Below are 12,580 nucleotides of genomic sequence, written 5' to 3'. Positions count from 1 at the left end.
CATTTAGCAAGCCGGTACTTTCTTTTAAGTTCATCACCCTGCCAAAAGAAGCGCGACCGATAGAAGTCCAGTCTTTTCCTAACACCAACTGGGACCTCAAAGAAAGATAAGAGAAACATAGGCATACTCGTGAGCACCGAATTAATCAAAATCAACCGGCCTCCGTATGACATGAGCTTACCCTTCCAACAGCTCAGTTTTTTCTCAAAACGATCCTCGATGCACTTCCATTCTCTGTTTGTTAGCCTACGATGGTGAATCGGGATACCAAGGTAAGAGAAGGGTAAACTCCCCAACTCGCACCCAAACAACTGCCTATAAGACTCCTGGTCGTCTTTGGCTCTACCAAAGCAGAACAATTCGCTCTTATGGAAGTTAATCTTTAACCCGGTTAATTGTTCAAACAGGCATAACACAAGCTTCATATTTCTCGCCTTGGCCAAATCATGCTCCATAAAGATGATTGTATCATCGGCGTACTGAAGGATGGAAACACCTCCCTCCACAAGATGAGGAACCAACCCACCCACTTGACCATTTTCCTTAGCCCGGCCTATCAAAATTGCTAACATATCCACCACAATGTTAAACAGGATAGGGGACATCGGATCTCCTTGTCTTAGGCCTTTATGTGTCTGGAAATAATGACCTATGTCGTCATTCACTTTAATTCCCACACTCCCTTTTTGCGTAAATGATTCGACCTGTCGGCGCCAGGCTTCATCAAAACCTTTCATACGCAATGCCTGTTGGAGGAATGGCCACTTAACTTTATCGTACGCTTTTTCGAAATCCACCTTAAAAATTACTCCATCTAATTTTTTGGAATGGATTTCATGGAGCGTTTCATGAAGGACAACCACCCCTTCAAGGATGTTCCTGTCCGGCATGAAAGCAGTTTGGGATTGCTGCACCACAGATTGCACAATCTGTGTGAGCCTATTAGTTCCGACCTTGGTGAAGATTTTGAAACTAACATTGAGGAGGAAGATCGGCCTGAACTGCTCAATCCTCGCAGCATCCGTTTTCTTTGGAAGCAAGGTGATAGTTCCAAAATTCAAGTGAAATAATTGAAGCTGTCCAGAGAATAGATCATGAAACATAGGTAGTAAATCCCCCTTAATAATGTGCCAACACTTTTTATAAAACTCAGCCGGGAACCCATCCGGACCGGGAGCCTTATTGTTTTTCATTTGTGCAATAGCCTCAAACACCTCCTTTTCTGAGAACGGGGCAGCCAGGATATCATTATCAGCAGCAGTCAATTGAGGCACGTCCTCAACCCTGGACTCATCGAGGGACACACAATTGGCCTCCGGCGGTCCAAATAGCTGTCTATAGTATTCGGTAATATAGGTTTTGAGATTATCCTGCCCTAGAATAGTACCCTCATCCTGCTCTAGCTGAAAGATCCGCTTCTTTCTGTGTTTACCATTAGCAATGAAGTGGAAGAATTGAGTATTCGCGTCCCCTTGGACTACCTTGCGGACCTTGGCACGCAAAGCCCACTTCAATTCTTCTTCGCGGAGAAGTTCTTTCAGCCTCTTCTCCGCCTCATTTTTAACTTGGAGCTCGGTAGGCAATAACAGCGCAGATTCAGCTTTTACGTCCAATGCCTGTATAAGAGAGAGGAGTCTATCCTTCTCAACCTTATACACCCCACTTAGATGCTTAGCCCAACCCCGTAAGAAGCTTCTCAAATGCCTAATTTTATTCTGCCAGCGCTCGACCGCCGTCCTTCCTCCAACACCCTTAGCCCACTCCCTGGCTATGATGTCTAAGAATCCCTCGCGTTCGAACCAGGCCATCTCAAAAGAGAATGTGTTTTTGTTTCCTATATGGTTCGGCTCCCCTGAGTCCACGAACAAAGGTGTGTGATCAGAGATTCCCCGCGTGAGAGCTTGCACCGTAACAAGAGGGAACTTTTGTTCCCACTCCACGCTGGCGAGAACCCGATCAAGCTTCTCATATGTCGGGTTTGGCAGAGCATTAGCCCAGGTAAACTGTCTACCAGTGAGCTCTATCTCCCTTAGATCTAAGCTTTCAATAATAGTATTGAACATAAACGACCACCTGCCGTCGAAGTTATCATTGTTTTTCTCCTCTCTCCTTCTAATGATATTGAAATCACCCCCGACCAAAATCGGAAGCTGCTCGGACCCACATATCCGAACCAGATCCGCCAGAAACTCCGGTTTAAGCTCGGGTTGGGCGGCACCATAGACCGCTACCAACGCCCAGTTGAACCCATCAACTTTAGACCTAACTCGAAACTTTACCGCGAAATCACCCATTACTACACTCCGGACTTCAAGGGCATCACATCTCACACCCAGTAAGATGCCCCCCGATCGACCTCGTGGCGGGAGGCAATGCCAATCAAACTCAAGACCACCCACAAGAGAGGAAAGAAACTGCGGCGTAAAATTATCTCGACCGGTTTCCGACAGAGCAACGAAATCTAACCGATGTTCCAGAGAAGCTTCAGCAAGAAACCTCCTTTTAGCCAAGTCTTTCAGACCTCTGCTATTCCAAAAGATTTCTTTCATAGTTCATCATGGAATTTTTTAGCAGTCCGAATCCTAGCACTCCTACGAACAGCAGAGTCGGGATAAATTTTTCGTTTCCACTTACACCTTAGCTTGGGGTGCTCCTTCACCCGGTCCTCATAACCGGGCTGAACGGAATTGCTATCTGCATCATCTAAGGGCACATCCTCGCCCTCCGACTCCTGATTAGAAGGTGCTAGGTCCGCACATAGATTATTTAGCACTTTTATCCCTAACCCCTCAATTTCCTCATCATTCATGGGCTTGACCGCAGCAAGATGACTAATAGTCTCTAAGGCCCGCTCCGCCTCTAAATCTAACATATCATTCACCGAGTTGGATATTTCAATATCATTAGCGCCAAGAGAAACTCCTAATTGGTTTGCATTATTAACAATCTCCTCAGGAGCAAAATGCAATAAAGAATTAGATATGTTAACGGACATACCAGTATATATCGCAGCATCGTGAAGCTTGGCCGCCCTCATAGCGCACCGCTGCTGCATATCGTCCACCTCCGGAAGGTCCAGAACGCGGGCACTGGTCCGTCTCCCCGTCGAGACCGGGTCTGGGATACCGCCGAAGGCAACAACCTCCTCTCTAGAATGGGAAAGCTGCGGGCTCCAGATGCCCTCAGACAAGTGCCCGGCGGGTATGGCAAGAGGCGGGATAGCTGGGGCCACCTGCCCACTCCCTCCTCCTGCACCGCCCACCGGCTCAGAGCGAAGCGTCGTAGGGGCGGTCCTCCTGACCGCAGACGATGAAGGGGAGTCTAGGGCCACCTGCCCCAACCCCTCCTCCCCGGGCATCCCGGGGGATGATGGCGCCATAGCCAGGGCCTGAGGAGGGGGAGCTGAAGCCACCTGCCTCGGGCTCCCACTCCTATCGCTGGCGTCCCCCGACATGGCCGGTGACACCAACGTCTGTATAGGTAGGGAAGAGGACAAGGCCACCTGCCTGGACCCCCGTCCCATAAGGCCCACCTCGGTCATAGATGACAATGTCGGAACCACCTCAACCGGTATAGCAAGGGAAATAGGAGCGACCTCCGGCTCTACATCCCGAAGTGCAGTCTCAGCAGAGTCCAAAGAAGGAAGTGTGTGCTCAAACTCATCATCAGCCTCTACCCTATCACTCCATAGCTTGGGAGGCGCAGAAGCAGGCTCAAAGGACCCAAACCGCAGGGTCGTCATGGGTACCGAAGGCGGAGTGGAACCAGCTCCGGACCCCTCCCCAGGCAACTGAGCATCAGGACGAGATCTGGTCGAACCCTCTCGAGCAGACTCGTCTGGCGCCCCCGTGGCTCCTGCACCACCATCACTCTCGTGCCTATCAACATCATCCCCAGCAACCTCGTCAGCGAACATCTCAATGTCCTCAAACTCTATGTCGAGCGGGAATACCTCTCCCCTATATGTCCAGTGAACGACATCAGGCACGAAGTCAACATTCAGAACACTCACCAATATCCGAGCCACTCCATGAGCCCGAGTGAAAGCCATATCTACTCTCTCCGTCTTTCCGACCATGATACCCATACTGGCTACAACTCGAACGTCCTGCAGTGGCTTAGATGGTGCCCCAGAAAACCGCAGCCAGATCTGCGTGAGCGGCTTGCCTTTAGGCTCCACCTTCGTCCACTCGTGAAACTCCAAAATACACGTAGTACCTGGAACTCTACACAAGCCAAAACTCAGTAATCTCTGTAAATCCTCCACAGAAGGGAAATCCACCTTAAAGACATTCGCTTCGAGTCCGACCAGCTCCCACTGATAGTCCCCCGGCGCCAACTCCTGAAGTCTGTGGATAATCTGAGCCTCAGTCACCTCGCCCTGAGTTGCCTTCACAATCCCGGTAGTCATGCACTGTGTATCCTCGGGAATCTCCCTCGCCGCCGGGGACTCGAAGAACAATAGCTCTGCACAGTACAACCCATACATAGTCAAAGATGGAGCCTGGTCACGCACTAACGGGCAATCTCCCGAATCATGTGCAAGCTTGCCACACGAGTCACACAGCTCTGCGACGCACTCTGCAATAAAATGGCCCTTCTCACCACACCGGTAACACAGCATCCTCTCCTTCTTGCGCGCCCATTTGGCCGCCCTCTCGGAGTCAGACTTGTCTGATGTTTCACCTGCAGCCCCAGGCACCGGAACATCAACCTTGGCCAGTGCCGTTACCACCTCCATAGCCCGATTAGTAACATCCGTAGACTGAGCAGAATCCGTCTCAACCGCGGTAACCTTCTGGTCAACAGCAACCGGAGGCGGAGGTTGCCGACGAAACCTACCACGGCCTCCGCCCCGACCACCCCGACGTCCATGGAATCCACCTCTCTGGCGGGGGTCCGGGCCGGAAGCCCCCTCGACAAAGCCACCAGGAGGCCCGAGGAAAGGTCTCTCAGCAGACCCGTCACTCTGCCATGCATAGCCTCGGCCTCCACCGGTAGACGAGGAACCGCGGTGCTGTCCGTCTCCATAAGCATCAACACCATCATCACCCCACTGATCACGGGGCGCCTCAACAGACTCTCGAACTGTCCACTCCTTCCTAGGCTGCGAAGATCCTGACCGATACTGAGCCGGCCTCGCTGCATAATGCGGCGGCGGAGCAGCCCGAGGCGGAGCACCACCCGGGGCCGGCACCACATCACCAGGCCCGGTGCCACGGCCCATGACTGTGGCCACCGGAGGCGACGGCCCCGGAGGTCGCGGTCCTGCAGGGGCTCCTCTTCCCGCAGGAAAGTCCGGCGGTCTGGCAGGCGAAGGCCTCGAAGGTCGCGACCCTACAGGGACTCCTCTTCCCGCAGGAAAGTCCGGCAGCCTGGCGGACGAAGGCCCCAAAGGTCGGGGACCTCCACTGCCCGTAGGCATCACCGGCGGCCGAGCCGCCGCAGGCACGGGCGGCCGTGCCCCTTGGTTGCCACCAACCCGTCCGGAGGGGGCGGGAGCGCCACGCCCGGCCCCGGCGACAACTCGCCCGGCGTCGACTGCGCTGCTCCCCGCGCCAGGGGCCCCTCGACCAGCCTTCCCAGGTGGCGGCGGCGGCCCGATCGCCCCGGCCTTACTCGCAGCCGCGCGGGGCTGCACTGCCGGCGGTCCACCCGTTCCTCGACCGGCCATCACAAGCAGTGGCGGGATCCGGCAAGCCCGACCAGGACCGCACGGAGGAAGAAAGGGCGTCCCACGCCGGCGAACCCTAGAGGAAGACGACGATACGCACGCGGATGCGGAAACTACGTCCGTGCATGCGGCGCTAGTTGTGCATGTGGCGTCCGGTATGGCCTGGGCCTCATACCCAGCCATATCCGGCCCACTTAGCAAAGCAGGAACGCACGGAGAGTCCGGCCCAAAGCGGCCCAGCAGATTGTTCTTTGTTCCTGATAACTGCACAGAACAGAAGCTGAATTGTGAGGGAAGGGAGAGACAAGAAACAATCAACAAACCTGGTTTTTAAGTTCACATCTGATTGGGTCACTCTATTCCTCTTAGAAATTTAATATAGCCGAGCTTTGGGATCTCTCAACAACCACGAAACGGGAACGACTCTGTGATCGGAATTCCAAGTTTCTCCCAAACATGCAAGCATTCAACCTATTCATTAAAAGAGACCAGGAACTAAATCATGCATTTCACCGTTCAACATGTTCATTCATTACATATCTCTCGTGGCACGTGTTCTTTGTTCTCACACAAAGAGGATTATGAAGTATGAACACGAGATCTGTAATGGTAAATATAAGGTGTCAAAACTTTGCAACTTGTCTGAGTTTGTAGGTGCACCGGTACAAGAAACCAGTTGAACATACATAGCTATATGAACTATTGACTTTGTTGTTCTTACCTGTTAGAGTTGTGTCGAATATAATGTACAAGGTAGGTTATAGTTGGACTTGTAGTTCTAACGTGTTTACATAGGATGTGGAGTCGTGTCCTAGTAGGACACTTGTATCCTAGGTCTTTCTTATATAGCGGGGGTAGACACACGATGTAATCTATACCAACATAATAGCACCGGAGCGCAGGGGAAGCCGGCGGCATGTGCCGGTGTCCAGGGCGACCGGGTGCGGTATTGTGACGGTGTCATGGGGAGGAGCGCCCATAGTCAGGCCCGGGGATGTAGCCATATCGGTGAACCTTTTTGACAAATCTCGGTGTCGTTATGTGTGATTGCTTGGTCCTCAGATGATCGACGGAGTGCTTCGAATTTATTCTAACAAGTGGTATCATGAGCTAGGTTGTTCGGAGGCTGTGAGTTGTTGATCTAAAGGATGAAGAAGCAGTAACGTGGTTGGATGTCTTGGTGGCAGCGAGTTGCAGTTGTTTGGTCGATCCGGTGATCAGACGAGTTATTGATGAGATCGGTATAATCGATCTAGGCGTGGACTCGGTGAGATGCACTCGACGACGGCGGCGCGAAAGCGCAAGGCAAGTGCGTGGGCTGCGGCCCAGGTGGAGAAGCCGAACAGGTGTGCGTGTCTGTCTGCAAGGCGATTAGACTAGGGCCGTGTACAAGGGCATCGACGGGATTTGTTTTGGACCAAAAGAGGACTGGGTCCTCGTATGCGACACGGACGGAGGCAGCAGGTCAATCGGCCGAGAAACATCCATTGATACGTATCTTTACATCTTTATCTTTATCTTTATCTTTACCTTAATAATAAAGAAAATTGGATTTCTGTCGTCCGTCGTCGTCAGTGATTTTGCATAAAAGTCCCTCGGTTTATAAGAAATTAACCCGCAGTCTCTGTTTTAGTGGGTCTCTATATAACCTTTCAATTTTGCAAAAAAGACCCTAGCTCCGCAGCGCCCCGCAACCTCCTCCCCTCGCCGCCGTCCGTTTGCGTCCTCTGGGCAAAGCCCCCGCGTGGATTTGGCGGCGACGAGGCCTTTGGCGCGCCGGAGCGGCTCAGCTGCGAGGAGGCAAGCGGGGCTGCGTGCGGTCGTCCTCCCGTGCTCGCGCCCTCCCGTGCTCGCGCACGGCACAAAGGCCATTGCGGTGGCGAACTTGATGGGGAAGGCGACCTCCGGTGAGGGGCGGCGGATCCAGGCGCTAGATGGCCAGAACGGGTGTATTCGGGGGAGATCCGGCCGGATCCGGTCGTCGAGGTGCTCCGGCAACGGACTAGGGGCAGGCACGGGGCGGCTTGGCATCGGGTGGAGCCCCATGGCCATCCATGGCAGACAGAGAGAGGTTAGAGAGATAAGAGAAAGGGGAAGCAGAGGGAAAACGAGGCAGCGCGGCGGCGCTCGCCGGCACGGTTGCCGGTGGACGGACTGCGATGAGGCAGGGAGACGTGGGCGCCAGGTGGTGATGCGGCCGCTCGGGGGCGATGACGACGAGGAAGGCCGGAGCACGACTTCTCGGCCGGATCCATGGCTCATGAGCAGAAAGGAGACATGGAGATGAAGAAGAGAAAAAGGGAGAAGGGAGGGGTGGTGTGGTGACAAGGATGGTGCTCGCCGGACCCGATCGACGGCGGACGGGCGCGGGAGACGAATGGATCTGGCACGGCGGAAGTGAAAGGCGGCAACTCCGCCGGCCTGTCTGGCGACACCAACCAGGCCACGAATGGTGCAACACAGTTGTCACAACCACTCCAGCGAGTACGAATGAGGACTTGACCACGAAGTAATCCATTCATGTGCCTTCTTTTCCTACTCCCCCTCGATCTGGTTCTCATTCGCAATGTTCTTCATCTGTAGAAATCACTCATTCGTAGTTTGGCTCACATTCAGGTCTACAACGCCATGTTTTCCTCACATTCATAGTTTGGCTCTTTAGTGAGGAATCTCATGCAATCTTCTGATATTTGACAGGAATTGGTGTCGGTACAGAATGGGGAGCAGTTCTCGCTTTGGATATTTTTAGGATGTTGTTTGGCAGCATGTTTTTAAGAAATGCATATACAGTAAAGCTCACAAAGGCCAGCTAATATGCTTGCATCTTTGCCATGAAATTACAGTATGACATGTTGTTCAAAAGATTTTCGCTCCATGAGGAGAAAGCTAAATCCAGTTACAACATGTTAGTGGAGTTCACAACCTGTATCTTTGAGTGGTGCAATGGGCTGCCTGGATGCTGCGCTAAGGATAAGCGGGTCAAGGTGCTGGACTGGAAGCACGGGGAGGAGGATAATTCCGTCAGGTACAACAGAGCCGTCGACTAAAGAATTAACCAAACCAATCGCTTTATTTGAAGCTCTGAACTGTAGTTATTTTTTTGTTCATTATTTTTTTATCTTAATATGGGAGGATTATCACTGTATAATATGAGATCCTGGCACATCAACGTTTTAGCATTGATAAATGTGTCACTTTGACTGGGTCTATTAGGCAGTACTTGTAAGGTCTATAATTCTAAGTTCGACCTTTAATTGGCAACTGATTACTGGACATCTGATTGCTGATTTATGTGTAGAGAGAAAACTTAGTTCAGTTGTTAAAATAGCAGTTGTACTATTCCTAAATTTTGTCCGAACAGCTGGTTATTCTCTTAGACTTGAACTATTTTCGGTTTCCCTTTCACTGGATACTTTTAGTGCTAACAAACAGTCTTTTCTTTTATTGGCAGCAATTTGCAGTTGGGTGGGTATTGCTCGTTCTCATTTACATATCTTTTCCGTGGCCTGTGTTGAAACATAATAACTTGTTGTAGACATTGTACAATGATCATATTTCTCTTTTCATTCCTTGGCCAGCTTGGATTTTACCGATCTGGTACATGGTTGACATAGGAACTAAGATGTGCAAATACAGTTGGCTAATGTCAAGCATACTGGAGGAAAACAGGAGGTTATGTTAGTTATTTTTCTTCTTCAAGAGATTTGGTGGCCCTTCTTGGTATGTCCAATTGTTAAATTTCAAAATTTAACAATCCTCCCCACTTGTGCAGGCCTGGCGCAGTGGTGAAGTCCTCCCCACTTGTGCCAAGAGGTCCTGGGTTCGAACCAGCCTCTCTGCATTGCACTTTGCAGGGGTAAGACTAGGTTCCTATAATCCCTCCCCAGACCCCACCTTGTGTGGGAGCTTCTATGCACTGGGTCTGTCCTTTTCTTGGTATGTCCAATTGTTAAATATAGCACTGCATCAACCAGACCTTAATCCTCCACTTCTGTAATTTGGACCACAAGAAACTGTAGTTAAATTGCAGTCTTTTGACAAAGTAAAGCCATACACCTGAGTGTAGCATTTTGGAGGACGAGCTTCATGGAGCTCGTTTTCTGAAAAATTCAAAAATCATATTTTTAAGTTCCGGAAAATTTTGGAACAAATCATAAACATTCATATGGATGTGCTTTACATGTGTATAAAGTATGAGGATGAAATACATTATGATGAGAGCTACAAAAAAAGACAAATTCATGCATTTTTATAATGAACAGTGCATGTCATGTTCACCATTTCAAAATCACGATTTTGTCTTTTTTATGTAGCACTCACCATAATGTATATCATCTTAAAATTTCCCACACATGTATAACACATCCGTATGAACATATATGATTTTTTTAGATTTTTTTGAAACTTCAAATTTGATTTTCATTTTTTTAAATAAAGAGCTCCATGGAGCTTGGCCTCCATTTAGCATTTTGTCCTACACCTGGATTATATAAGTAAGCATAGGAGCTAAAGTGCCTTAGATAGTTGTTGTTGACAGGTTGGTATTTACGCATATTCATCTATGAGCATAGTCATTTGTGGATATAGTCTTCAAGCACCAATAACTGAATCCCAATAGGCATTTTCCCGGATCCTAAATAATAAGTCTTAATTTGTGCAGTGTTGTGCAATCAGCGAAAAAGTAGCCTCTTGAACTCTCGATATGGTATGAGTGCTCAAGAGGAATCAAGGCTAAAATTTGTCTTTCATCGATTAGTATCTATTTAACCAAATAACAGAGAATGAATGACAGCCATAGCTGCTACGGATTTGATAAATGCATGTTCTTGGGACGAACCAAGGTAAAGTACGGTTTCAATATGTTTCCTTTAAATCAGGTAAGCATCTCATTTGCCCTCTATTAATCTGTTATTTGTGCATATAACTTCTTGACTACAGTCTCATTCTTCATCACTCGGCCTTTTAAAATTAGTCCTATATTTCAAAGGGAAACAGTGTAATGTGTTGTCATATTCTGGACATCTTTTTGTTCGACTCATATGATGTCACTCATCTTTTGTTTTCTATTCAGTTGCTTCATCTATTTGCAATATGAATGCTCTAGAATTTGTATTCATTGAACATGATTAGGACAATCGATAAAATATAGAGGCTAAGTTGACAAAATAAACTTTCACCAAATAAAGAAAGTAATTCTAATTATTCCTAAAGTTGTCAGAGGTATTGCAAAATTTCAAAATTAGTTACGGTGACGAAGGTATTCACAAGCACGGGTGCGATGAATTTTGCTCCCATTGCAGCGCACATGTATGTTTGCTATACCTACTAATAAAGCAAATAGGTGTTCTTAGTCCGTTATGCTATTTTATAGAAAACCCCTGATATTTTTGACATTAAACCCGTAGTACATATCAAATCGAATGTTTTTTAAAATACTCATATCTTCTAAACTATAACTACAAATTTAACATGTTATATATGGAATTTGATTAGAAAAATATATAGAATCTGAATATGATGTTATTTTACCTATTAGCCATTTTAAAATACTATCTAAGGTGCAATCTTAATCAACAGTGCATTATCCGTCTTTCTTTCATATCGGTATTGATCCAAATTGTGGATGACCATCTCAGCAAAATCAGAATTGGAGACGAAATTGAAGATCACTTGCCTGTTTCTTTATACGTATTAAATCTACATGCAAACCGTGTTTAAATAGAAGACATTTGAGATCTTGAACTTGCGCTTTTGTAGGCAAAGATGATCTTTGTTTGGGACGTAGCTACAAATACTCAGATTATAGACCATTTTTTGTAAATTAAGAGTGTGTGGTATTCTTTTCTCCCGTTGCAACGCACGGGTCCTGTTGCTAGTACATTAGAAAGCACAGACTTGACAAAGCAAAGCTAGCATATATTGAGCCAGGAGCATATCACGTGAAAGACCAAGTTTGATTGGATTTTGCTATTAGTACACGGGGGTGTACCTCTTCAGGTTTTGCTCGTGTATTTGGGGCATTGCGGTGGAAGCTCGGCTATTTTTCACAAGGTCAGTTGTATGAAGAATCATGATGCTATTGGGCATCGGGTTTGAGGTGGAGAAGTTCACGGAACTAAAAACCTTGGGTTATGGCAGACAATGGTGGAAGATTTGCTGTCACAATGGGGATGCTTGAAGGCGTTGCGGAAAGTCATGTCAGCTGAGATGGAATTATCATGTGATGGATGGAAATTCATGAAAGACAATTTGGGAGCCTCGAGCGTGTCATGCAGTCGGATAAGTTCGGCTGGGTTGGACTAGACAGTCTGATGGATCGATGCAAGTCGGTTGGTACAAAAGACGGTGGTGGAATCGGCAACGACGACATAGGGGCGTGATGCTGATGGTGACCGACTTCTGGGCGTGGAAACACGTGGCACATGCCCGAGTGCTTGTGCGGCTTCGACAAGTCTATGGTGCTGGATTGATTCAAGGTGGTGTATACACGGAGCTTGAAGTCGATGAGGCGCAGGGGTGGACTGATCATCTACCATGGAGTCATGTTGAAGGTGGAGCTGGATTGAGGGGCTACGGTGTAAGGATCCAGAGAATCGAAGCCTATTTCAGCTAGGAAAAAAGCGAGGGACACGTAGTTCGAACTGGAGACCAGTGGTCTGATGGAAGCGTGAAACTCGTCATCGGTCGGTGATGATCGGTGGTACTCCGCAGTGGGGGTTGAGTGGTGTGGGTTTCACGACCCTTGAGACTCGAACGGGACATCGGAGGCTCGACGCGGTAATAGCGGCGAGGCGTGCGGTACACACGGGACATGGAGACGGGCCAGGGCTCTGGTGGTCATATATGTGGTGAGACAACTGTGAATTTGACTCAGGATGACTACAAGCAACAGTGAAATTCCTTCAA

General features: G+C 48.8%; 1 long non-coding RNA gene across 1 annotated transcript; it reads left to right on the top strand.

Annotated features, from left to right (window-relative positions):
• Positions 1–7,364: 7,364 nt before the first annotated feature.
• On the top strand, positions 7,365–10,712 carry LOC123137877 (uncharacterized). The gene is made up of 2 exons (XR_006468572.1): positions 7,365–8,183; positions 8,372–10,712. It is a non-coding gene; the product is annotated as an uncharacterized lncRNA (long non-coding RNA).
• Positions 10,713–12,580: the final 1,868 nt, after the last annotated feature.

Source organism: Triticum aestivum, chromosome 6B (assembly GCF_018294505.1).
Source record: "Triticum aestivum cultivar Chinese Spring chromosome 6B, IWGSC CS RefSeq v2.1, whole genome shotgun sequence".
NCBI classification, from domain to species: Eukaryota; Viridiplantae; Streptophyta; class Magnoliopsida; order Poales; family Poaceae; genus Triticum; species Triticum aestivum.
The sequence above is the reverse complement of the archived record's forward strand: the minus strand, read 5'-3'. Positions and strand labels throughout refer to the sequence as shown.